Here is a 26,013-nt window from a genome sequence, read left to right as displayed (position 1 = left end):
TAAATTGTAGGTGGGAAGGAAGGAAAAAAATGTCATAGAATGTTCGCATAGATATGTACGAGTCAATTACCTACATATTGGCAGTTTTCTGGATACTGCCTTCATTCAACCGGTACCCTCTGATCGAAGTCTGTCAAATCATCTTATTTGCTTCTTTGAAGGCTTTCGAATGTCTTATGTGAAAAGGGATCACTGTATCTTAGCATATTAATTTGTATCGCTTTGAGATGCTGTATAAAGCGAGTTATGCTATCTTCTTTTCCTTTTGTAGAATGCATTCTAGTAACCATATTTACTTACTCGAACTGTAACACTCCATTAAATTATGATCGTATCTTTGTTGCGTAATTATCAAACTATGTGATGGCGTATTCTTCAACTCATCCGTCCGGTAGGACCAGTAGAGTCCTTCGATTAAGGGTCACGGCGAATTAATGCAGACAGCAAGCTCCTCCGCTGCATCTTCTTTTGGATCATTCCCCACCTCAACGCCTCAAAGATTTTGATGCCCCCCCCCTAGCATAATAGTCAGCCAAGTTCTGAAAAAGTATAACATAAATAGGTACTTTAAATAAAAAGGAACATAGGTAAAACTGTTTTTAATTTGACTTTCTTCAATGAATATAAATTTTATATTACACTTTGTATGTTATAAAACATAAATCGAACTGAACTCTGGAAAATAAAATCGAAGTTAATTCGGTCATTGAGTTTGATGTCTGCTGCAAAGAGTTTTTATTCGAGGTACTAATTTAGTCATTTTCAATCTCAAATCCCCATGGTTTGTGATATCCAGATCATTTCTTTTTTTCAGTAGCAAGTCATTTACACTAAAAGCCACATTCAACTAAATATGACAACCGGAAGGGCAACAGTATTTTTTTTTTTTTTGCAAAACTAGTTGAATTTCGGTATTTCTTTTCTGTCTCGTCAGAAAGTCATGCCATTGTTCCTTTTATGTTGAATAAAGTTCTAATAGACTCATAATTTTGCTTTTCTGAGAGTTCGTTCTTCTTGATACTGTATTTATGTTGCCTGCTGTACTAGTGATGTCAGTTTTTTTTTCTCGGAAAGTCAGGGTTGCAACATCAACAATTTATCGCCGACAGTGGTGAGTTTTTCGAGTATATCGGTGATGAAGTTACGAATGAAACATCATTTTCTAATTGCCCCACAAAATATTCAAATTGCCCCACGTTGGGAAACACTGTTCTAAGGGCAAGTATGTATGCCTGTAGATCTGTGTATTCACGGGACAGGTTTGTCTCTTTCGACCTGAGTTTTCGGAAGAAAACCCACCAACCTATGAAACGGGGGGAACTTATTTGATTTATTTATTCATATGAGCCACCCCCCGTTCCTTATCCACTCCTTAGGACTGGTTGATCCCTCCTAGTGAGAGATTAAGTATGTATTTTATGACTGTAAATCCGTGTGTGCTCACGGACCAGTTTGCCTGTTCTAAGGAACGAAAAACCCGAGTTTTCTGGTGAAAAACACTCTACCTCCGTATGAGACCGGCTAACTCACCTTTAATCGAAAGAGACCAAATAAAAGTTCTTCACGTCGTAGACGGGAATGGAACCCACGTCTTTCCGACCAAAGGGCTTCGTCTATACCGATTGAGAACGGAGGCTCTATCATGTAATTGAAGGGACTTAATAAAGGTTCCTCACGCCATGACCGGATTTTAACCCATGTCTTTCTAACCAAAGGGCTCATCTCTACCAACTGAGTTAACGAAGGTCTGATGGCAGTAACTAATTAATTACGGATACAAATTTTCTAGGCTGTTAGTTGGGAAATTAAACTAACAAGTAAAGCAGAAAATTTGTTATAAATGAAAGAAACCACTGACATAAACCTAATATTTTTAAGGCAATATTTATAATTTTTAACTCCTCGCTGAAAATATCGCGTGCTCTAATTTCATCACCTTGAATAGCACCGCGTGCTCCTTTGTCACTATTTTTCTATTACTAACCGTCAGCTTTCCATCGTTCTATTCACAGTTTAAAATTATCAAACTATTTTTTCTTTACTCTCATTTTCTGAAACAGATATTTAATAATTTTATGTAAATCTGGTCTTAATTTCCTTCATCATGAACGAGTAGTCCCAGTTCACTAATAGTCTTACAGGCTATCATGTACAGCAGCAGAAGCAGCCACGGAGAGCTTTATTATATAGAGAGAGAGCTAGAAAGCGGGGTGGGGGGGGGGGGGGGGTAGGAGGAGGAAATGAATTGTATGAAAATATCGCAGTGACAGAAGCCTTATTAATATTTTGATTACTACGAAACGATTTTTTCACATAGCTAATATTATTATAAACCTGATGATTCCATCAGGTTTATAATAATATTAGCTATGTGAAAAAATCGTTTCGTAGTAATCAAAATATTAATAAGGCTTCTGTCACTGCGATATTTTCATACAATTCATTTCCTCCTCCTACCCCCCCCCCACCCCGCTTTCTAGCTCTCTCTCTATATAATAAAGCTCTCCGTGGCTGCTTCTGCTGCTGTACATGATAGCCTGTAAGACTATTAGTGAACTGCCAAAGTCATTAAAAGAAATATTTTTAACAATCAAATTATGAGCTAACAGAAAAATAAAGTTGTTAGAAAACATGGAATATATACAGTGACATTAAAGCGTCTTCTTCACATCTCTCAAAAAGTATTCGTGTTTTCTGCTCGAAAGCACGAATTCTCACCCTCCCTTGACCCTTCATAAATACGTCATATCCGCTCTGTATTGTTCTGAATGGTTGCATGTTCATTATTGTTGGGCAGTAAATTCGGTGATATCTTTGAGGTTAATTAAAAAAAAAGAAGAAAAAAGAAAGAAAAGTCGAATAATGAAGGCTGTAATCGCTCTAACCATTCTAACAAGTTGTCCTGAAAGTGTTGTTGCACCGTAGTTTCCGCATTAAATTCTTCATATAGAAACTACTGTGTCACCCCCGCCCATTTCCTCAACATTTGCTGGAGCATATTTTTCACCCATTAGTTGCACATCCATTAGTTCCATCCTCTTTCTTGCATGAATATAAGTATCATTGCTCATACTTTGCTGTCATGTTCAGTACGATACATGATGCAAATTATTTATATTATAGGTACTTTCGTCGAATAGTCTTTAATCGAAATTCAATATTATTGTCATCCTCATAACACATATTGCGCACTTAGTTCATGGCTTGAAAGCTGATAGGCGTTTGTTGCCATTGTACTTGCTGTTCATATCTCCGTTTATGCGTGAGAGATTTCGCCATATGCAAACCGCATTACGACTCCACTTTTATCTCTTTGGTCGTGAGATACCGTTTAGCACACACACTATTTTTTTTTAAAATTCGCTTCTGCGTGATTATAATTATTTCATGCCAACTTTTATTCTAGATAGGATAGGATAATTGAGGCGTTGACAGTGAAAAGGGTGTAAGTGCCAAAAATTAACAAAAAGTTGTTTTCTCACTGAAAGAGGTGTATGTTCCAACGCCAATAGTATAGAGAAAGGGACAAGTTCCCTAGCCCATTCGTTCTAATTGTAATTCACGTCAACAGATCGCACTGGATGCACTTTTTCTCTAGTTGGTTCCCGGTTTTTTTCTTCTCCTGTAAAATTTGAATTTTGGCACTTACACCCTTTTCATTGTCAACGCCTCAATTATCCATAGGTTGCATTTAACATCGGTTTATTGCTCATTGTTAGTTTCAAATATTTTAATCATTTACATGGGATTTTAGTGGATGTTCGGAATCTTAATACACTGAATAATCATCATATCTAGGTTTTAAAATTATGAAAGGATTCACTATTTCCAGCCGAAATACGGTTTATTTAATATTTAATAAAATATTTCTAACGTTCATTGTATTATTTTTTTTTGAAAATCGAAACCGTATATAGCTTATTTTACTGTCTATCGTTAGCTTTTCAACACACTTGATATCTATAATTAAAGAAGCAAAATCTCTTTTTAATAAGCGAAAAATAAACATACATATCGCTTAGCTGTAACGTATCTTAAAAAATTACGTCCATGATCAGGAGATAACGTTTCGTTTATCCTTTTTCTTAGGGCGTTCATTACAACGACATTAATAAATATCGTTGTCATGAAAAATTAATGAATAAGTCAAGTATTCCGAAATGGAGCGGAACTGTGAATTTATGCAGTTTAGGTATGCTTAGAGAGATGCATTGAAAAGCCCACAAATGCTCGCTGGATCAATATGAATAGAGTCAGTCGACTCTATTCATATTACTAATTGCTAATTGGAAAGCTGTGCTATCTGTTCCAAACAGATAAAGCAGTGAAGTGAGTTTTATTCAGTTGTTCAGCAAATAACATAGTGAAGTACGTGTATGAAATTATATGTAACTGTTTAAAACGTAGAGCCTCCGTAGCTGAGTTGGTTTCGACAGAGCCCTTTGTTTGGAAAGACCTGAGTTCTAACATCCCGTCTATGACGTGAAGAATCTTTATTAGCGATTTTCAATCAAAAGTTAGTTAGCTGGGCTCACACAGAAGCGAAGGGGTTTCTTCCACAAACTCGGATTTTTCGTTCCTCAAAATTGGCAAATCAATCCCGTGAACACATATTTAATAAAAATACTTATTGGACGAGCAAAGTAACGGGAATATTAGGTTGGAGACAAGAAGATAAATCTTGTATAGATATTTGAGAAAAACATAGGTACGGTTGACCAGTCAACTCCCACACACACTTGAAAGCATTTTATCTGTTGTTACTGCTTTCATAAGGTTTATCAGAGGCAATAGTATTTGGTAGCAGGGGCGGCTCGTGCGGAACTGCAGCACCCCCAATTTTTCTCGATATATAAATATATTTATTAATTTATTTATATTTGCTTGTAATGTTTATTTTTATCATCAACAATCCTATACAATTCTCTTATTTTGTATAAAAAATAATAAAAATCCATCTTGTAGCACTTAGGAGGGCGAAGGACGCTAGCAGCACTGTGTTTACTACAGTGTCATATTGCTATTCGCGCAAGCATATGCACGTCATAGTGAGACGGCAGCTATTAGCGTAATGTGGCAGTGTCCGTCGCGCAGTTCCACTGTTGTTTGTATGCAGTTTGCGCCAGTAGAAGTGTTCGTAGTGCTTATCGTTTACTCCCTCTCTTTAAATATTTGGACATTACAATTAAAGGATTTAATTGTAATGTCCAAATAGATTTACAATTTTTGGACATTACAATTAAAGGATTTAATTGTAATGTCCAAATATTGTAAATCCATTCCTTTAATTACAATTAAAGGAATGGATTTTATATTTAAGTAATTTTGAATTATACTAAACTGTATAATTTTAGCGATAATAAACAATATTTTTTCATGTTCATTTTTTTTTTAATTTTTACCATAATTTTGATATTTTATCAAAACACGTATTGTACTTACAATGTGTATGTATGTATATTTCGAAAGTTGCAGCACCCCCCACGATTTCAAGCCACTAGCCGCCACTGTTTGGTAGTAAAACGAAAAAATACTTTCCTATTCTGTTAGCGAAAATACGACATCACCATAAGTCGGCGATTCGGCTCGCTCGGTGAGAACCTCACATTTTCATTGAGTTGGGTGTGAAATAAGATAAAAATTACACGCGAAATTGCTTACAAAAGGAAACGAAATATTTTATAAGAACTTTTAAGTTTGCCTGTATTATTCAGCATTTAAAAAAATCTTAATAGTGTAAATACTCGTGTAGTAAAATATGTAAATACTTGAATTTTAGCTTTTTTATATCCATTGTATAAAATATTGTGCTTCTAATTTACAAGCATGTGTTAATTTTTTATTGAACAATATTTACAAAGTGTGTAAAACTTATCTTGACATGCTTGAAAAAAATGATTTTTTTAAAAAAATTCCTGCCTAAAATTAAAATCGGAATAATAGTTTCATTCAGACTTTTTACCTGTACATAAGAAGAACAACTTCCTTGGCAGGCAAAAGAAGGGATAGGCTTTGGGATGCATCCAGGTTGTTGAAGCACGTGAATCACTGGCCGAAGATGACAGTCATCAGCTCGAACATACGTTAATAATATAACTGTAACAATAGCACCCACTAGCCCCTGACAGAAATGTCGTATCCTCACTGCAGGTTTACTGTGGACAACAGGCAGCCCCATTGGAACTCCCTCCTGAGATTCTGGAAGAATGCATCAAGTGTTAAAATGGCGAAATATTTTAGAAATGCTGTCTAGAAGATTTTACAAACATTTATAGGAATAATTTTAGAAATATTTTAGAAATGCTTTCCTTTTTTTAAGTGCACTTTGCTTCGATAAGGGTTATTCGTGGAAAGAAATCGATTCCGTCTTAATTGATTGTATAAATCCAGAGTATGTAAAGTGTATGAAGTACCTCTGTAGAAAAGTTTGAACGGGCACTTTGGTTTTGAAAACACACGAGATCGAATAATTCGGTTTGAGGAACATGTCCGAGGATTTCAACTAAAATGAATTCCCCCGTCTCATATAAAAGTAGTTGGGTTCCCCCCCCCCCTCTTGGAAACTTGGGTTCTTCCTGTTCCTATTTCGGAAATAAAACAAACTCGTTTGGGACTGCACTCAAGTAACAAATATAGAAGGATATTTGTAGACTGTCAAGTTTCTTAAATTATCACTTTTCTCAAGATTCGGGAATTTAAATGAATTATGGATTCAAGGAATTAAAGAGAATGATTTGAATGTAATTGTAAATATAAATAAATTCATAAAGTGAATGCTTAATTTTTTATTGTTCGCACCAATGTTTAAATATTTCCAAATAAGAAGATTTGTTAATTACTAAGATAATAAGCCGAAAGGCTATTTTACCGGCGAACCTGTTAATTGAAAGGGAGATGGTAAATCCCGTTTTATTTTATAGCCGGGTTCGAAACTCGGATCGAAATCCATAGAGTTTCATGCCGAAAAAACTATCGGCGAGCCCAAGTGTAAATGATCACTTGGGTAGTACAACACCATCTTTTACCATCTCCCTTTCAATTAACAGGTTTGCCGGTAAAATAGCCTTTCGGCTTATTATCTTAGTAATTAACAATAATTAACAATATAGGAGTACCACTTCGGCAATTCGATAGTAGAGATATGTAAGTTCGTGTTCACTTAAAAACCTTGATATTCCAGGTCTAGCTACTCACTGATGAGACCTCAAAAAAGGTTGAAACCGGTCTGGGTAGTGACCTCTTCTCATAATGTAAAACAATATATATACATCTCTTAGGAGTTGGGTTTTACATTATGAGAGAATATTAAAGTTAGTGACGGATCTTGCTCCACCTTTGCATGGAGTTGCCCTGGTGTTGTACTACCCAAGTGATCATTTACACTTGGGCTCGCAGATAGTTTTTTCGGCATGAAACTCTATGGATTTCGATCCGAGTTTCGGACCCGGCTATAAAATAAAACGGGATTTACCATCTCCCTTTCAATTAAGAAGATTTGTTATTTATACAGCTCGGATTTTTGCAAAAAAAAAAAAATCTCTGGAGCATGGTGTTTTCCAAAAAAGAGAAGATATGCTGACAATGTTTCTTATTTATTTATTTATTTGGATTGCGATTCCTATCACCTGTTTAACAATATTGCCCATGTCCTATGGAACGTAGTGAAAATTTAACCTATGACCCCATTTATCTGTCAACTGAATCGCTCTACCTGTTTTGTGGAGAAAAATCCCAATTTGTTGGCAGAATGAAAAATCAATCTGTTTATTCCTATAAATTTCCTTCCTAGAGGAGAAAAAAAATAGACATTTTGTTCAAAATTTTCAGATATTTGACATGCATTTGAAAACTTTCTGTTCAGAGCTGCTTAGTTATATTGCGTAAGCAAAGTTACACTGATAAGTGCTTATGCATTCTTCATAACCATCGAAAATATTCAATATCTTCTTAAATAATCAGATCAGACAAGTTCTTAGCCGAAATATTTTACGACCCTTTAGTGTAATTTGTTTTTTTTTTCTAGTAATTTTATTATGAGATAGCTTTAACTCCAACTTTAACTTGTATTGTATTTTATGATATAAAACTGCATAAGCAGACAATGTCATTCCATTTTTGCACCGCACTATAAATTGTAAGGCCTATCGATTGTAAGATCGTACTTGTGCGATCGATAAGAAGTCTATAGCTCTTTAAATGAATTTAGGAAGAAAAACGGCCAAAGTGAGATAATTAATCACGATTGGTATGCAGTAAGACTGCATATAATTATCTCTTCTTCAAGACTGCATATAATTATCTCTGCTTCTACTTGACAAAAAATATTTTGTTAGATTAAACTAATAAAATATTTTTTGTTTGTCATCCTTCTGACAGTTCCATTATTGACGAGGCACGGATACGATTGTTTCATGAATGCGCTTAATTTATGAACTTCGTTTTTTTTTTGTTTTTTTTTAACATTTGATTTTTAGACAGCATATAACTTTAAAGTGCACTGCTGCTTGATGAAAATTCTACTTCCATTTTAGACCGAAAAACCTAGATAAATATTTTAAACCAAAATAAGTCCTTGTAAGTTTCACAAGGCAATCTGGATTGCTTTATCCTTTAAAAGGATATTCTCAGTGGCATAATTTATTAATTGTTTCATATACACTGGTTGGCCGAGTGGTTAGCTCGACCAAAAGGATGTGGATTCGAACTTCGCCATGGACATGGATGTTTGTGATTGTCCGAATTGTGTGTGGAAAGGACATCTGCGACGCTGCCACTTCTTCAAGCAGAAAACTTCACTCTCAAAACCTGATGAGGTATGGGAGTGATCATACAGCGTCACATTGTGACTAATTAACTATACACTAAGACCTATAAAAGTAGCTAAAAGTGCTTAAATATTATTTAGTAAAATTTTATGAAAGATTATACGAACGTTTTCCATAAATATACAAGTACCAAAAATTTATGGATCAAATTTTTTTACACATCCTCCTTTTTATCAACACTTAGCTCAAACTCAAAAACTTCTCAAATCTAGCTAGAACGATAATTAACTTTGGAGACGGATCTTTAATAATGCCGCGAACAAAAGCTAAACAACTCTTCTTCGAAAAGTTTAAATTTATTGACGCGTTCTTTTGAATAATTAAAAAAATCGTTTTTCTATTTTCATGACTCAGTATTTCAACACACTTCGCTTGTTTTCGAAACAGACCTTGGTTCATATCTAGGTCGATAAAGGAACGAATGTTATGTAGGTCTTTTCCAGACAGGAACAAGTTAGCCTATATTTAGCAAAAGCAGCAGAATTTTTTCTTGCAGAATTCTTTATGTCATCATAAAAGTTGGAAGGCATAACAGCTAAATTGATTGTCCATTAACAAAGGGCTGACGGGATAGTTAATTTCGAGAAGCTGCTGATGAATTATCATGGTAATCCTTTTTTATGTCAAAAATAAATAAAAAACTTGAAGACTAGAAATTGAACTTATCAATAAGTGTAACTGTAGTGAAGTATTTCATGCTTCATATAAATGTAACATACTTTGAATGTGAACTTATCGACATTGCAAAAGTTAAGCTCTGTGGTGCTGGTGAGTTTTACAGGAAAGCGACATTTAAGTTACCACCACATACTAGCGGTAGCCAATTACGTTCACTCAGGCCATTTTCTATTAGAAAAGAGATATTTCTATTAGGAGAGAGAATTGAATGTTTTAAAAAGAACACATTTTAATTTTATAAAAGCCAAAAAAAAAAGTAGCTACCGCCAATTTTTCTTTCTTATAATCCACATATAAATCAATCACTAACAGTTGTCATATTTTTAATACGAAAAAACGTAGAAGAATATTATATAAAACGGTTAGACAAAATGAAAAAAATGTTTTCGAGTGCCGCTGGCTAGAATGGTATTTAGCCAAATCCACAAATGGGCGATCTCTGCAATGTCATTCTTTCTCTTTTATCAATTGCAAAGCGCTAGTATTCATCAATCTCTCTCTCTCTCTCTCTCTCTCTCTCTCTCTGAAACAAAATAAGCAGTTCATAAGAAATTCGTGTCCATTACAGTAAAATTTGGGATTTCTTTAAATGCGTGATTTATACTTCTCTCTAACCATTGACGATCCGTTGGACACTTCCTTTAATAAACTCAATAGTAACTTTCAATTTTGCCCGTTTAATTATAAGTTGTAATTCACTGTTTATTTGTTGTCGAGTAATAATAATCACATTACATACTTCAAATCTCACAAATAAAACTTGCTATCATTCAATAAACAAAAGTATTTCTAATGTACAAAAACAGCTAATTACCTTAACTCCTTTAGACATACAAATATCTAGCGTCTCCTGACAAAGCTAAGGAATAAACTTACCTTGTGGCGATTCTTGCAGTCTTATTACAACTTTTGCGCTTACGAAAGCAAGGTGTTCTCGATCCTACAAATGTTCATAGATGGCGTTGTACTCTGATTTTTGCCTACCACCCTGCACATGGCTGACTGCTGCAGGGAGGTAAGAAGGGGTTCACATTTACCACTTAGTGGGAGGACTGTCAACTGAAATGAATGCTTCCGCGTTTTCTTTCTTTGCTCAGGAGTCTCTCAGCGGGCAGCGAAACGCTTACTTCGATCACGCAGCGGTGGTATTCTTTGTGTTGATGCTCATACAGAGAACTGAGTAGCTCCTGGGCCACAGCTAATGGTTAGGTCATGGGTTGGTGTGTTACTTTAAATCAGCAATGGTTAAACCCTCTTCACCTCCCCCTGCTTCCGATGAGAAATTTAATCTTGACATACCGCTAACTGGAGATTTCTTTCGGTAGCTGAAGTAAGTTGACACCCAGTTTAAGAACGTGGTAGATGCTGATATAATACAATTTGAGATGTTAGCCAGTCAACTTCTCTATCTGTTTCTTTCTCTCCCCTCTTTTTATGTTTGTTCATAATATCGTTTTCTTTATTTCCCTATATTTGTAATTTTTTTTTTTTTATATAGTCCAAAATCCTTCTCTAGAGACCAAACATTGGCACTTTTTCAAGCCACTTCAAGCTTCCAATGAATGGGGCGGTGGTCTCATACCAAATGATTAAGTTAATCTCTCACCTAAAGACGATCACAAGCATCCCTGTCCACAGCAGGATTCGAAACTGCGACCTGTTGGTTGAAGAGCGGGTGCGCTAAATCGCAGCTGAGTTTCATTTGGTAATTTCCGATTTGAAACAAAAAATTATGCGTTTTTGAGGACATATAGAAAAATGCATTCAATGAACAGCTACTTTAAGGAAGCAAACGAGCAATTCAAGATAAAGTGAAAGTAATGTCTCACAAGTAGGTAACAAACACTACTACTTTCCACTAATTTTAATGTGTAATTTTACTTTACTATTTCTTACTATAATCACCTCTGCAGTCCACAAACATCTCAATCAACATTCAGGCATTCTTGGCTGATCATCACCTGAGAACTGAGCGTTTTGCTCACAGCATCTTCGCTGCTGTTTTGATTTTATTATCTGACAGGATGTCCTCTTAATTCGTTCACATTTCGAAAAATTATGGAGACAACTACCGTGTTTGAGTAAAACTTTAGTTTAATATAAACCAAAATCCACATTCGAGGTTTCGACCTTTATATCAAGGTCATCTTCTGGAGCATATATGCTATATACACTGTGGATTTTGATTTATATTAAACTAAAGTTTTACTTAAACACGGTAGTTGTCTCCATAATTTTCCAAAGTGTATTCGGATCACCGTGTAAGCCTAAAAGAAAAGAAAAGCTTAATTCATTTAGTTTCTGGAAAAGATTAACTTCAGATAGTACTAAGTCTGGAATATATGAAAGGCTGTCCAAGGTAGTGAAAATCAATGCGATAAATCTGTGCAATTTTTTTCCGTTCGTCAGTGGGAAGCCATGTGTTGTACGTTTGGGGGAAAAAACGTTGCTACTAATGCAGACAGACTTTTCGAATCCTTTCCTTCAAATTTCGTAGTGTACCAGCCTATCTCTTATAGTTAATAACGGATTAATGTTAGTAAGCATCCACTCTGTTCGTACACCATTCAAGTCGCAGAAATCATTGAGCATAATTTTAGCAGCATGGAGGGGGGGGGGTGTTGTAAATTTCTTTGATGTTGGCTAATGGAGCACATCTGGTAGAATTTTCATTGGGATATCAAACTTAAAATTGGTCCACATGGTTTATCTTATAGATGCTTACACTCAATATTTTTACAGAAAAGTTCTGTTCATTCGAATGTTTGTTTTTTTTAATTTCAGTTTTCAGAATCATCACATTTAAAATTTATTTATCTATAGATTTGTGTTATTTTTCAGTTGCAAAAATACGCAAAGACAAATTCTTAAACCTGCATAATCTCATCATCCCGAGAAGGCGAAAAGATGGCAAAACTTACGGATGTGTACGTATGTGATATTTTCTTAGTTACCTTTATTAAAATATAACTGAAGAATTCCTTTGTAGTCATGTTGTAGCTTTTCTGGTTCCATAATGCTGGTCTCCAGAAAAAATTCCTGTAGTCGGCCTCTAGAATTGAACTAACGTCTGTTGGTTCCATTCTATTAGCCGACTACAGGAAGTTTTTTCTGGGAGTTTTTGTTTCCCTGAATCCCGAATTAGTAGGTCTTTGGCATAAATAAATAGGGTGTTTCCTACCGGAAACTCGGGTTTTCAACCCTGCAGATTAGAAAACTCAACGATATAACTCACTGTTTTATACAGTATACTAGTTAGGTTTAGGATCAAGAAATGGCAGCGGTTGTCTGTTATACTCTCTTCCTCCTCCATTATAATCATCAGTAGTCGTGATCCGTACTATCTGTGCCGGGTAAGGATGGAGACAGGTGCTCACGCTTACCAAAAGTTGTTGCTGAAGTAGTTCTACCTATTCTCTCTGTGAAATAAAAGACATTAGAGTGTTTATTTAAATATGTATAAAATAATTATAAAAGTACTGAAATATTACAAAAGAAACGTGTAGAGCAGTAAGGCATGGAGCTGCTAAAGTTAATAAACAACACTGGTCTGCAGAAGAAATTGTTTGAACTAGCTGCATGTTTGAATGGTCTGCTGCTGCTGTAACCTTTTTTTTTTGTGTATGTTGGGGGAGGGGGGGTGATTAATATCACACTAAACATTAGAAACTGGCTGTTTGATAAAATTGTTATAGGATAATATTTATTTATGCATCGATTGAAATTCAATGCGAATCATCTAATAAAAGAATCATTTGAAACCCAGAATGTTAATAGGGATGACATATTTAAACTCCATTGCGGCATTATAATTATGTTTGCTACCGTTCTTATTCTTGGCACAATTAACAATACATATACAATAACTCATTACGAAATTACTCCATTTTGTTACGCCCGTCGAGAACTCTGTAATAATTGTTTTTTGCCCTATCATAACCACAATGGTTTTTTTTGTTTGATTATGAGTGAGATGCTTGTTCCTTTTTGATAACGCCAGTTGCAATACAACAGAATCCCACAGGATAACTTTTCATAGAATGCATAAATCTTTAAATCGTTCTTTTGTAAGGAAATTATTGTAGTCAATGTTGAATGTTTTTTCGACCACTAAATATTATTAATAGGTCGGAGATTTGATACAAAAACTGTTAGCCTAGTAGTTTCGCCACTCTAACTGGTGGCTTCGTCTGGGCAGGATAACTCTACACATCACAGCTTAACAAACGAAAACGAGCTAAAGTTTCCTTTATTATGTTATGTGTAGAGTTATCTTGCCCGGACGAAGCCACCACTTAGAGTGACGAAACTAGTAGGCTAACAGTTTTTGTATCAAATCTCCGACCTATTAAATCCAATTTGTATGCCATCTTATGTATTGTAGTCAATCATAAAATGCTGCACTTTGCATTATTTTATAGTGTTGACAATAATATCATAATTGAACTCTAACAGTCTTTAGTAATTGTTTTCAGCATATGTACTTTTAGACATAATTTGGGTTAATATTTGGGATTAAAATGATGTAGATGAAAACTAAAGGAGAAATTCTAATAGTAATCCTATGTAGCAAATTTCATTATTTTTTTCACCTCAGAAATAAATTATTATTTGGAATAGTTTTGCCAATAAAATCAGTGCAGTTGTAGAGGGGAAAAATCATCATTTCGTATTGTGTTTTCAATAAAAATTAAAATATATTTTCACCCACCCTTATTGAACTTAGAACTAGTTGGATAACAGAAATCACTGCATCGAAACTTATTGAATTGTTATCATTTTGAATAATTTTGGCAGTAAAATGATCACTTATAAAGCAACAAAAAAACTATCGTTTCGGATTGATTTTCCTATTACATTGTAATGGAAAGGTGGGAAATTTTCATCGATTTTTCTAGAACAGGAAATTATTACACCGAAATATATCCACCAGAAATGGCCCTGTCCATTTCTGGTGGATACATTTACAGCGTAGAATTTATAAAATTTCGATTATCTTTGCGAGAACTAGCTTCATTGAAGACTTGAAATAGAGCTTCTACATTATTCAATGAGGAATATCTAGTGGTATTTTTGTAAAATCCCGACTAGTATTCAAAAGTTATAATGCGTCATAAAGCTTCAACGAGTTTTTTAGTCATTTTTATTTATGCATTTATATACGTATAATTTTGTTTTGTCTAATTTTTCCGCTACAAATCTTCTGATTTAAACAAAAATTAGAACGGATTGACAATTAGCTTTCCAAATACCAAAATTAGAATGAAATCCTTCCAGCTAGAGTTCCATAATAACATAAGAATGGGCAAAACTACTAATTTTGCTGTAATACTTTTTAAGTAAAATGTAATTTTGATTTCGAAAAATAAAACTAGTTTATTGATTTCGTGTATCCAGTAACTTGCCCTCTTTGACACTTTTGAACAACTTTAATTTTCTGTTGGTTTGTGTTATTATTCTTCCGTGTATTTGTGGAATCCTCTCGTAGGTCCGACATCTGGAAGTCTCCATAAAACAATCAATTATTATTATTATTATTATTATTATTATTATTATTATTATTATTATTATTATTGTTGTTGTTGTTGTTGTTGTTGTTGTTGCTGTTGTTGTTGTTGTTGCCGGATACTCCAAGGAGTCCTTAGACTCATCGAGGGAGGCCCTAAACATCATGTCAAGAACTATCCAACATTTGCGCAGTATCTATCATAATTTGATTTGAACTCATTCACAGTCATATCACCCACAACACTCTGTCAACCCTTTCCACTCATTCACTACTCCCCAAGAAAAAAACGTTACTTCTAATACCCTTGCTAACTCCACTCTTACTCAATTTTCATGGATGGCCCTTAATTCTCCCACCATCATATCTGTTCTGAAAAATTTCCTATGAATTAATCTTGTAAAAACCGCTCAGTAATTTGAATGTCTCGATCATATCACTCCCTTTCCACCTATTAGTTTTTGTAACCCACAAATCTTCAACCTTTTCTCGTAAGGTTCATTCCATAGACCTACTACCATCGTGGTCACTCGCCTCTGAATCGTCTCCACTTCCTCATTGTCTAGAAACCCTGGCGCCAAGATCTGAGCACAATAGTCAAGTTGGGGTCTTATCAAAGCTCGATAAAGAGGAACAATAACCTTCTTATTTCTGCTCGTCAAAGTAGTCTTCAGTAACCAAATAATGCGATATGCATTAGCCACTTTTGCTATGTCCCCCCCCCCAAACTTTAACTCCCTATCCACTAACACTCTGAAGTCTCTCGCTTCGTCAATTTTCTGTAGTACAGTTCCACCTATGTGGTATACAGTTGGTAATCTTTTCACCCTAAAATGCCTGACCTTAGACTTTGCCACATTAAAATGACGTCCATTCTCATTCTCATAATGACATCTATTATAGTAAACATTTAGTTGTAAAAATCAAGTGTCGGCAAAACCGAAAAATTTCTGTTCATGAAAAAATCAAATTATTGTTTTAATATTGTTATTTTAAAATTTGATAGTGAGTGCTCTATTATCTAACTTAATATTTGTAGTTAATATTAGTACGAATAGAGGTAATAAAGTTAAAAGTTAATAGCAAGGATAAAATTATCCTGGAAATTTCAAAAGCTTTAAAACGTCAAAACGTGAAACTTGAAATTCTCTTTTAAAATTGTGGCATAGGTGACATCGAAATGCATTCAATACAATTTATTTAATAAAATGAATAATCAGGTATATATTTTAATACAGTACTCTACATCGAGAAAAAATTTAATGCAACTGTCGATTTGACGCTGAAACGTTTTCCCAGTCTATAATGAAAGTATCGATCCTGTGGTTTCTGCTCCGTGGTTTTTATACCTAGACCTAGTCCCCGCGCGCGCGCGTGTGTGTGTGTGAGAGAGAGAGAGAGAGAGTATTACGTATTATCAAATATACATACATGCACATATGGCATATTTTTTTAATTATTGGATTTTGCGTAACAACAACCAAATCAAATCGATCATTTAGAAGTGTTGAATAGCCTTCAATGTTCATTCTCCAAAGTTTTAGTCCATACAAAAAGAAACAGCTCCGTACAGTTATACCTCCACTACCAGCTTCGCAACTTGGATGATTTACTCAACGTAATGGTACATAAGACTTAGCTACATCCATCACAACTGAACACACTCATCCATTCAGGATAGGGTGTAACGTGATTCGCCTCTCTGTATCACGGACTTCAAATGCTGTTCGAACCAATAACGGCATTCCCTGTATCACCAATACTCTTTATCGGCAATCAGCACCGCAGAACACTTTTGTAGGCTATGCTGTTAATCGCAGTGTTTGATGTTTAACTTATGCATAGTAACCTTCTTTAGGATCCGAGAAGCTATGCAGTGCCCCACTACTACTGCCTAGAACTCCTGTAAATTCTTTAATGCAGCCTACAGTTGATTTTGAGTGATGCACTCGCTTAACTGTGACAAACGGATGGGCTACAGATATTTTTTCATCTATGATAATATCGTTCATAGTCCATAAGTTGTTCTGTTGTACCACTGACAGACGTATACAGTCTAAGAAAATATGTTTGCCTTATATAGTATAGGATATCAGTGACAGCAAGATTATACAAATTGGTTTGTTTCTTTCTAAAACAGAGAGTGTTCCAGTACCTATTTCACCTTACTGTGTGGCCATAGGATAGGACAGGACAGGACATAGGATTAGAAGAGGGAATTTTCAGAAAATACTTGGACGTATCTGACAAGTATTATAATATAATGCCATATTTCGATACCCACAATTAATTATTTGAAAGTTTGTGTTGAGGCAGAAGACCGGTAATATTCTCAAACCTTTATAGACCGATAACCTGACGACAGCTAAAACCAATTAGCAGTGTAGACTTACTAGGATGCAAAACATCCTTGTAGACATCAAACGGGATAATGTCTACAGAACAAGGATGGCTGCTTGACCACGGAGCCTTAGAAAGACCTTAAAAAGATGAGAAAGTATGATCATCCAGCTGCTCACGTAGCTAGACCGTCTTCTTTCAACTCCACACGACTATTATTATTTAAAATGTAAAATTAATGCAATTTGCAACCGTGATAATGAACAATAAGTCATGCTGCATAGTGTATGCACCTAATGGATGTACGCAGGTATTGCGCATACTGTCAGAGCATTTCAGGGAGAACTACATTTTGTCCACTGTGAAAGTTGGTGAATATTTCTCCTTATTTCGCCTAGAAGCCCACTTTTTCTAGCTGAGAGCAGAATCATAATCCAGTGGCGTGCGATATTTCGGGTAGACAAATAAGTTTTTAATAGGCCTCAGAAGTTTCTTTTCTATAAATAAACTACCTATGCTGTTTCAAGTGAAGATTATCTAAAAATTCCGAAGTGTGCATGCAAGAATCTTTCTGAATGCACGTTCAATTTGCTACCCTCGTTAACCTTCATATTTGTCTCATTCGGCATGAAATGTTACTTTTTTTTCAACCTATAATTTGTGCATCTTTTACTCTCCGGATATATATTGGAGAATAAGGAAGAATTTTGGTTTTACAGTATTTTAAATTTATGCATTTTAATTTTACTTTTAACAAATTTTGATAACACAGAGTTCTTAGAAACTATTCAGTTAGACTGTTCTACAAACGTACACATCTGTTTTTTTCCCTTTTACCTAGTAATCTGATTTATTATAAGGAGATCTTGTCTTTAATTCGTAAAATAATTTAGAAAATATTGTTTCAACCAAGTTAGGATAGAACTCGATTAAACATTTCTCTGAGAAATGGAATAGTTTTTTAGAAAAAATGTCGTCGTTTCTAACATAGATTTTTTAGATAGAAACGCATCACCTTAACACGTTTTGAGAAATCATTTAAAAAAAATCCAAAAATTGTTCATTTAAAATGTCTTCTTCAAGACATCCATCTTTCAGAACGAGTCGAATCCTCTGATTAGGGGTCACAGCGAATTAATGTAGCTGGCACGCCACTCCTCTACTGCATCCTCTAAGTCTAAGGGCAAGTATTTATGAAAAAGTGTTTCGAAAATCGCCTTATTACACTGGCTAACGCAACATTTAATTGAAAAGACCTGCTAAAGGTCGCGTCATAGATAGATTCGAACCCAGATCTTTCATATTATATTATATATGTAGAAAGTATGTATATATATATATATATATATATATATATATATGTAGATTTTTATTTAATAAGGTTAAAACCCCTTATGATAACTTGTTCTGGTAAAATACTTATAAGCTCTGTATTACTAAAATCTTGATATTTCTAGCCTGGCTCCCACTGATGAGACCTCAATAAAGGTCGAAACCGGTCTGGGTAGTGGCCTCTTGCCTTTAATACAAAGCATCATACATCTCCTCCAGAAGATGTGCTTTGCATTATGGGTAAATATTAAGATTAGTGATCAGAGCGTATTCTACTTTTACCATGAGTTACTTTGGTCTTGCACTACCTGCAGGGTCAGCTAGACTTGCATTACGTGCAGGCGCAAACTTGACTTCTTTGTCTGTTTGCTTACTTGGGAAATGGAGTAAAACCAGGTTTAAAAAAAAAAAATATATATATATATGAATATTTTGTATATGTATATTCACAACCAAAAATAATAAATATGTACTCTGCTCATGAGCCACTATGTTCACCTTTAATTAATACTTTTGGTTAGTAGTTTCCTTCAAGGACAACGGTTTCGAACTTAGGTTCTCATCTGAAGAGAAACAGTAAAAGTAGCTGCCACTATTAATGAAATCGTTAAAGCGCTAATAAAAGGCGAAAATACGGACTATCAGGCAAAGTTCGTGTCTTTTAAGTAATATAATATGTGCATTCATTGACTCCTATTAAAGTTTGTATTTTGGTAATTGCTCTCGATCACTTTCGAAACATTTAAAGTTTCAAAACAAATATCGTTTGCTTACTTGGCTATAGCGAACAAAGAGTATTTATTATTCTTTCGTTTAAGAGTTTACGATCAGTGAAGCCTTTTCAATAATAAATTCGTGTATAATAAGATTCTAGATGTTGTTTCCAAATTACTGGAGTATTAAGGAATGGGTCAGATCATGTTCTGTTTTTCCCCTCCCCTCCCCTCCCCTCTCAGTTATAAAAGACGTTTTTAACTGCTAAAATTCTTAAAACGATTTTATCATTATAGAAACTTTATTCTGAAGTCCTCATGTTAATTAAATTGACACAATTGTTTTCCTTTTCTTAATGAAATAAACACATTTTATTATTTTCATTTTAAACGAGATCTAAACTAAATATTTTTTTTTAAATTACAACACTTGTTTCTATAAGCTTACAACATATGAATCAAGTACAAAGTCTTTTTTCTCTTTCCATTTACTGACATATATTGTTATTATTATTTTTTCATTGCCCACAGTCATGGCAGCCACACACTGTTGGCTCCTTTAGGTGAATCATCATTGATCCTAGCTGTCCAAATAGTTTTTCTCCTCGAGAATCAAAGCAGTCTTTGAGCAATCCTTCTTTATTATGCATTCGAGATTCGCGACAGCATTGACAATTCTGCAAAATAGAAGAGAATGTGAGAGAAACAGTTGTATAAAATATATTATTAATAGTCTCCACTATACTGTGATAATGCTAAAAGTTGAAAAAATGAATGATTTTTTTTTTAGGATTGATATCCTTACATCGTGTTTCAATGTACACTATGCATCACGAATAAGATAACATTGATATGATCCTATGAAAACACTTTTTCGATGTCCGTATGCTTTTTTCTACTTTTCGTTGACAGCGTAAAGATATCCACCCGATTCTAGGCGGTATATCTTCTTACCTTAGTAAGCAGAACATGACGAGACTATACATATCATTATTTTTATGCTATAAAAGAAGTGACCCAGTATCAACATCCTCTATTATTTTTTTAACTGTTAATAAATACTGAGTGAATCAAAAGGTAGCAAAGTTATGAAATGTATAAAAAATTCAACTCATAATGAAGAGTAGTTTACATTTGGGGATGGTCTTCTTGTTCTTTACGCAAACCTGGTTAACCGAGTGGGTAGCATCTCCACCGAAGAGGATAGGTTCAAATCCCACTGTAACATGGATATTTGTAAAAATGTTCTCGGTTATATCCGATTTTATCTGCTGCCCTGTGAGAACTACAGTTTCTCTTTTTGGAGGTCTGAAGTGGCTTTAAAATGGTATATTATTATTATTTATTAATATAAAATGTAATATATATATATATATATATATATATATATATATATATATATATATATATATGTAGAAAGTTTTTTAACTTGGGTATATTATGTATTCAAGATACCAAGCAATTTTATATAAACTTGGCTTTTAATCCTATTTCCCAAGTGAGCAAACAAACAACTAAGTCAAGTTTGCGCCTGCACGTAGTGCAAGTCTAGGCAACTCATGGTAGTGCCAATCTAGGCATCTCGTGGTAAAGGTGGATTAAGCTCTGATCACTTTCCTTAGTATTTTTCCCTTAATGTAAAGCACATCCCCTTGTGGAGATGTATGATGCTATGCATTAAAGGCAATGGTCACTGCCCAATCCGGTTTCGACCTTTGTATAGGTGAAGCGGGCTCTAAAAATAAGACGATCCCGAAAGATCGCCCAACTCAGCATTGTTTCACTCAGTGACAGGCTCACCCCGTCACCGAGAAGAACTTCTCAGCAGCGGCTCTACCCAGTGGCAGGCTCACCCCACCACCAAACAGAGACATAATCTCAGCGGTGGCCCCACTTAGAGACAAGCAAAAACCTATCCCCAAACAGAGCCTCTCAGAGCCCAAGCCTAACCCGAACCGGTTTCGACCTTTATTGAGGTCTCATCAGTAGGTAGGCACCGATTTCAACCCTCTTTGGGGTCTCATCAGTGAGTAGGTAGACCAGTGGGAGCCAGATCTGTCAATGCTAAGGTTGATGTAATGCAGTGCTTATGAATTTTACCTAAACAAGTTGCCACAAAGTGCTTTGACCTTATTAAATAAAATCTCAGGATGAGAGATAGATGTAGAAAGTTTTTTAACTTGGGTATATTATGTATTCAAGATACCAAGTAATTTTATATAAACTTGGTTTTTAATCCTAATGCCCAAGTGAGCAAACAGACAAGTAAGTCAAATTGGCGCCCTGCACGTAGTGCAAGTCTAGGCAACTCTTGGTAGTGCGACTCTATTTAATGAATGGTTATATATATAGAATCATTCAACATTAATTCTCCAACATAAAAAACACAGAGAACAGTAAAACCATTACCATCACTCAGGTTGAAATAATCCGATACCTTGAGATTTACTTCGATGCAGATATGAACTGGAATAGCCACAATAAATCCTCTACAAAACAAACTTTGAACAATGACTGGCAAACTCTACAGTTAAAATACAGTTCCCACATGCCTGAAAACACTAATATACAAAGCACCATGCCAAAATATACGCTATAACAACGCACACTATAAACTAAATAGATTAATATCATTACAGTACAAAATGATAAAACTGATCTTTTGGAAACAAAGCGACAATACCGGCTTTATAAGCACTGCAATGTCAGAACACAAAATACTAACAGCAAAACACTTATGTCGCTATGCAGCTATGTTTAAACATTATTTCGATACCAACTACAGGACAGCCAGAAATGCATACCATATAACAAGACTTATTCAACTAATTCTATCGCATATAAATATAATAATCATTACGGAAAGGCCACTCGAAGCTTACATCCCGGATATGCTAATTAAACCGCTTTTTATTATTATTATTATTAATATTAATAACACACTTATAACACACTTTGAACAAATAAATCCAATACTTTTGAAACTCGTGAACATAATATTCGACACAGGCATTATTCCACAACTAAAAACTGCAGTAATTACGCCAATATACAAACACGGCAAAAGAAACACTACTCAGAACTACAGACCAAGAGCTACACTACCAGTCATCTCAAAAATTCTAGAAAAAATAACACACACACCAGACTACAGAATTATTTACAGAAGTACAACATCATCTCACAAAACCAATACGGCTTTCAGAAAACAAAACGCACCATTACTTTATTAGAAGACATCGCCGAAACAATAAACAAAGCTCTCGACAAAAACAAGTACGCCGTCCTTATACTGCTGGACCTAACCAAAGCATTTGACAAACTTGAACATGACATACTACTCACCAAACTATACTCAATAGGTATAAGAGGACCACTACATACATGGTTCAAGAACTACCTCTCAAACAGAACACAAGTAACAAAAATAGGAACATGTCACAGTCGGAGTATACAAGTAAAACACGGTGTAACTCAAGGTGCCATATTATCACCCACTCTATTCAACATATACATTAACGATGTTCATAACATATCCATAAGAAGTCAAATATTTCAATACGCAGATGACACTGCACTACTAGCAATCCACACAGACATTAACACAGCTCTCTGCAAAGCACAACAAGACCTAAACGAAATCACAACATACTTCCACCAAAACGCAATTCAATTCTAATCAAGGGCACTAAAACACAGATGTTGATAATATACAACCCAAGAATCATACGCCCTGCATCACTATCGATACATTGTCACACATACCGCTGCATTAACAACAAAAATACCTGCCATTGTTCCGAAATCAAACCTGTAACACACGCAAAATACCTCGGTCTCTATATAGATTCCCACCTTAAATGGACAAAACATATAGAATACCTACACACCAAACTCCGGATCATCGCAGCAAAACTCTTCCAAGTTAAAAACATTATTCCACCCAACATAAAAAAACTCCTATATCACGGTATCTGCGAATCCCTACTCAGATACGGAATAACAGTCTATCTATGCAAATACATCAAACAGCCACCTAACAAAATTAGAAACACAACACAGGAAAATCGTGTCAATAGTGATCTGGACACCTTACACGCAACAACCAATATCCGACAAGCACATGGCGATACACAGAATTCTGAGCATTAAAAACCTGAAACACTACATGACATTAATAAGGAATTACTTCAACATCACCTATCGAAACAACTTAGACACATATCGTATAACACGACCTACAACAACTCTCTACATCCCCACACCCTTCAACAACTCATACGGTTCTTTTGTTAGATCACATCAGATACCCACGCAACTCAACAACCTACCAAGAAAGTTAAAACACGTAGATAACTACAGAACATTAAAAAACGAACTCTTGAAAATATACCAACAAAGTTAAAAAACCATTAACACTAATATACACATCACAAATCACTAGCATCCAATGCCTACATCCCATACATAAACAGTAGCAACAACACAAATAGTGAAGGCTAAATCCCACTCTCTTCATAAAAGCTAAGCTTCGAAGTAGATGGGATTAACTAGCCTCACTCATCTACAAGTAATCCTTATAAGCAAATGCAGAAATTTGTATGTATAATCACTCTTTCTCAAACTTCAAAAATAAAAATAAAAATAAAATAAAAAATTATACAAAAAATTCTATATAATCTTCATTGTTAATATTAGAAGAACATGTGTTGTAAATACATAATATAAAAGCAAAAAAGTGTTATTAAAATTTTTAATTGAAATCCAATGTAGGAATTGCAGCACTTAGTGCTGAACTGTGTAAAATTATAAGGTGGAATGTCGCAGATGTTTATTGTATGTATAAATATTTTAGCAATCAATAAAAATAAAAATATATATTTAAAAAATATATTATTATTATTATTATTATTATTATTATTATTATTATTATTATTATTATTATTATTATTATTAACATGTTGGCTATGCCAAAATATAGTAAGATACGCTATAACAACGTATGCTTTCTGTGCACCCTACAAACCAAATAGATTAATGTCACTACAGTACAAAATGATAAAACTGATCTTTTGGGAACAAAGAGACAATAACGACTTTATGTACACTGCAATGTCAGAACACAAAATACTGACAGCAAAACATTTTTATGTCATTTTAGCTTTGCTAAAACATTATTTCGATGCCAACTGCAGGACAGTCAGAAATACATACCGTATACCTCAGACAACTAATTATATCACATATAAATACAATAATCACTACGGAAAGGCCACGCGAAACTTCTACTTCCCAGACATGATAAACAAATTACCTTTTGAATACAGAAATCTTACAAACTACAATAGCCTGAAAAGAGCTCTAAGGACATACTATTAACAAGAAACACAACCCAAAATACCATACCAACTCAGTGAAACAGTATATTCGTTCAGGCTTCTAGTTCATTGACGCATCAAGATATTCCAAGTTGTCGTGTGTGTGTGTGCGTGCGCGTGCAAATTTCTCAATCAAGGGCTGCAGTGGAAATCAAGCCAATTAAACATAGATTTGATTTCATAGCTTCCCAACACAGCAAATAAACCAATAAATAATAACTGGTGTCATCCTCAGATAAGCTACGAGGATGAAAGCTGAGAAAATACATCTAATCTCATCCAAGATAAAAAAATTAATAAATAAAATAAAATAAAAATAAATAAATGTATCACATGTAATTAAATGCATGTAATGTACGTATCACATGTAAACAAATGTATGTATTGTTGTATCATATGTAATGATAAGTATGTAATGTATGTATCATATGTAATGATAAGTATGTAATGTATGTATCATATGTTATAAATTATTATAATTATTATTGCGAAAAAAAAATTATTATTATTATCAGAATACCTGAATGTATCAAATGTAAGTAATGTTGTTTCATATGTCCTCCCGCGATGAGTCTTCGGACTCCTTGGAGGTGTCAGGAATAATAATAATAATATGTAAACAAATGTATGTAACGTTGTATCATACGTAATCAAAACTATGTAATGTATGTATCATATATAATAAATTATTATTTTTTTTAAATGTATGTAATGTATCTGAGACAATAAAATGTTTAAAAAAATTTTTTAAATATTATTATGTGACACCCCAGGGAGTCCAAAGACTCATCGAGGGAGAGTGTGCAACAGCATCGAACGATTGAACCCCTTCCAACTACTAACTGCGCTCAAACTTACTTAACTTTTTGCGTGAGCGATTAATAGCAGAGGCTCTACCAATCGACCAACCTTTGCTTTTTTGAATACAAGAACGTTACAAACTACAATAGCCTGAAAAGAGCCAAAATGACATACTATAAACGAGAAATACACACCCTACCCACATCTTACAAACATAATGAAATAGAATATATTAGTTTAGGCTTTCGTGACGCGTCATGACATACAAAATTATCGCGCGCGCGTGTGTGTGTGTGTGTGTGTGTGTGTGTGCGTGCGTGAGAGAGAGAGAGAGAGAGAGAGAATCAAACCAATAAACAATAACTAACCAGTGTCATCCTCAGATAAGCTTAATAAAAAGCTTCCAGGTTTTATGCTGAGACATTACATCTCAACCGAGA

The 26,013-nt window shown here is 34.6% G+C and overlaps 1 protein-coding gene across 1 annotated transcript in view; it reads right to left on the bottom strand.

Moving 5' to 3' along the window:
• Positions 1-26,013, bottom strand: part of LOC150105447 (protein partner of bursicon-like) — a 36,072-nt gene that overhangs the window by 595 nt on the left and 9,464 nt on the right. The window lies entirely within an intron of this gene.

Source organism: Typopeltis vanoorti, chromosome 6, assembly GCF_054136105.1.
Source record: "Typopeltis vanoorti isolate ZY-2024b chromosome 6, IOZ_Tvanoo_1.0, whole genome shotgun sequence".
Lineage (NCBI taxonomy): Eukaryota > Metazoa > Arthropoda > Arachnida > Uropygi > Thelyphonidae > Typopeltis > Typopeltis vanoorti.
The sequence above is the reverse complement of the archived record's forward strand: the minus strand, read 5'-3'. Positions and strand labels throughout refer to the sequence as shown.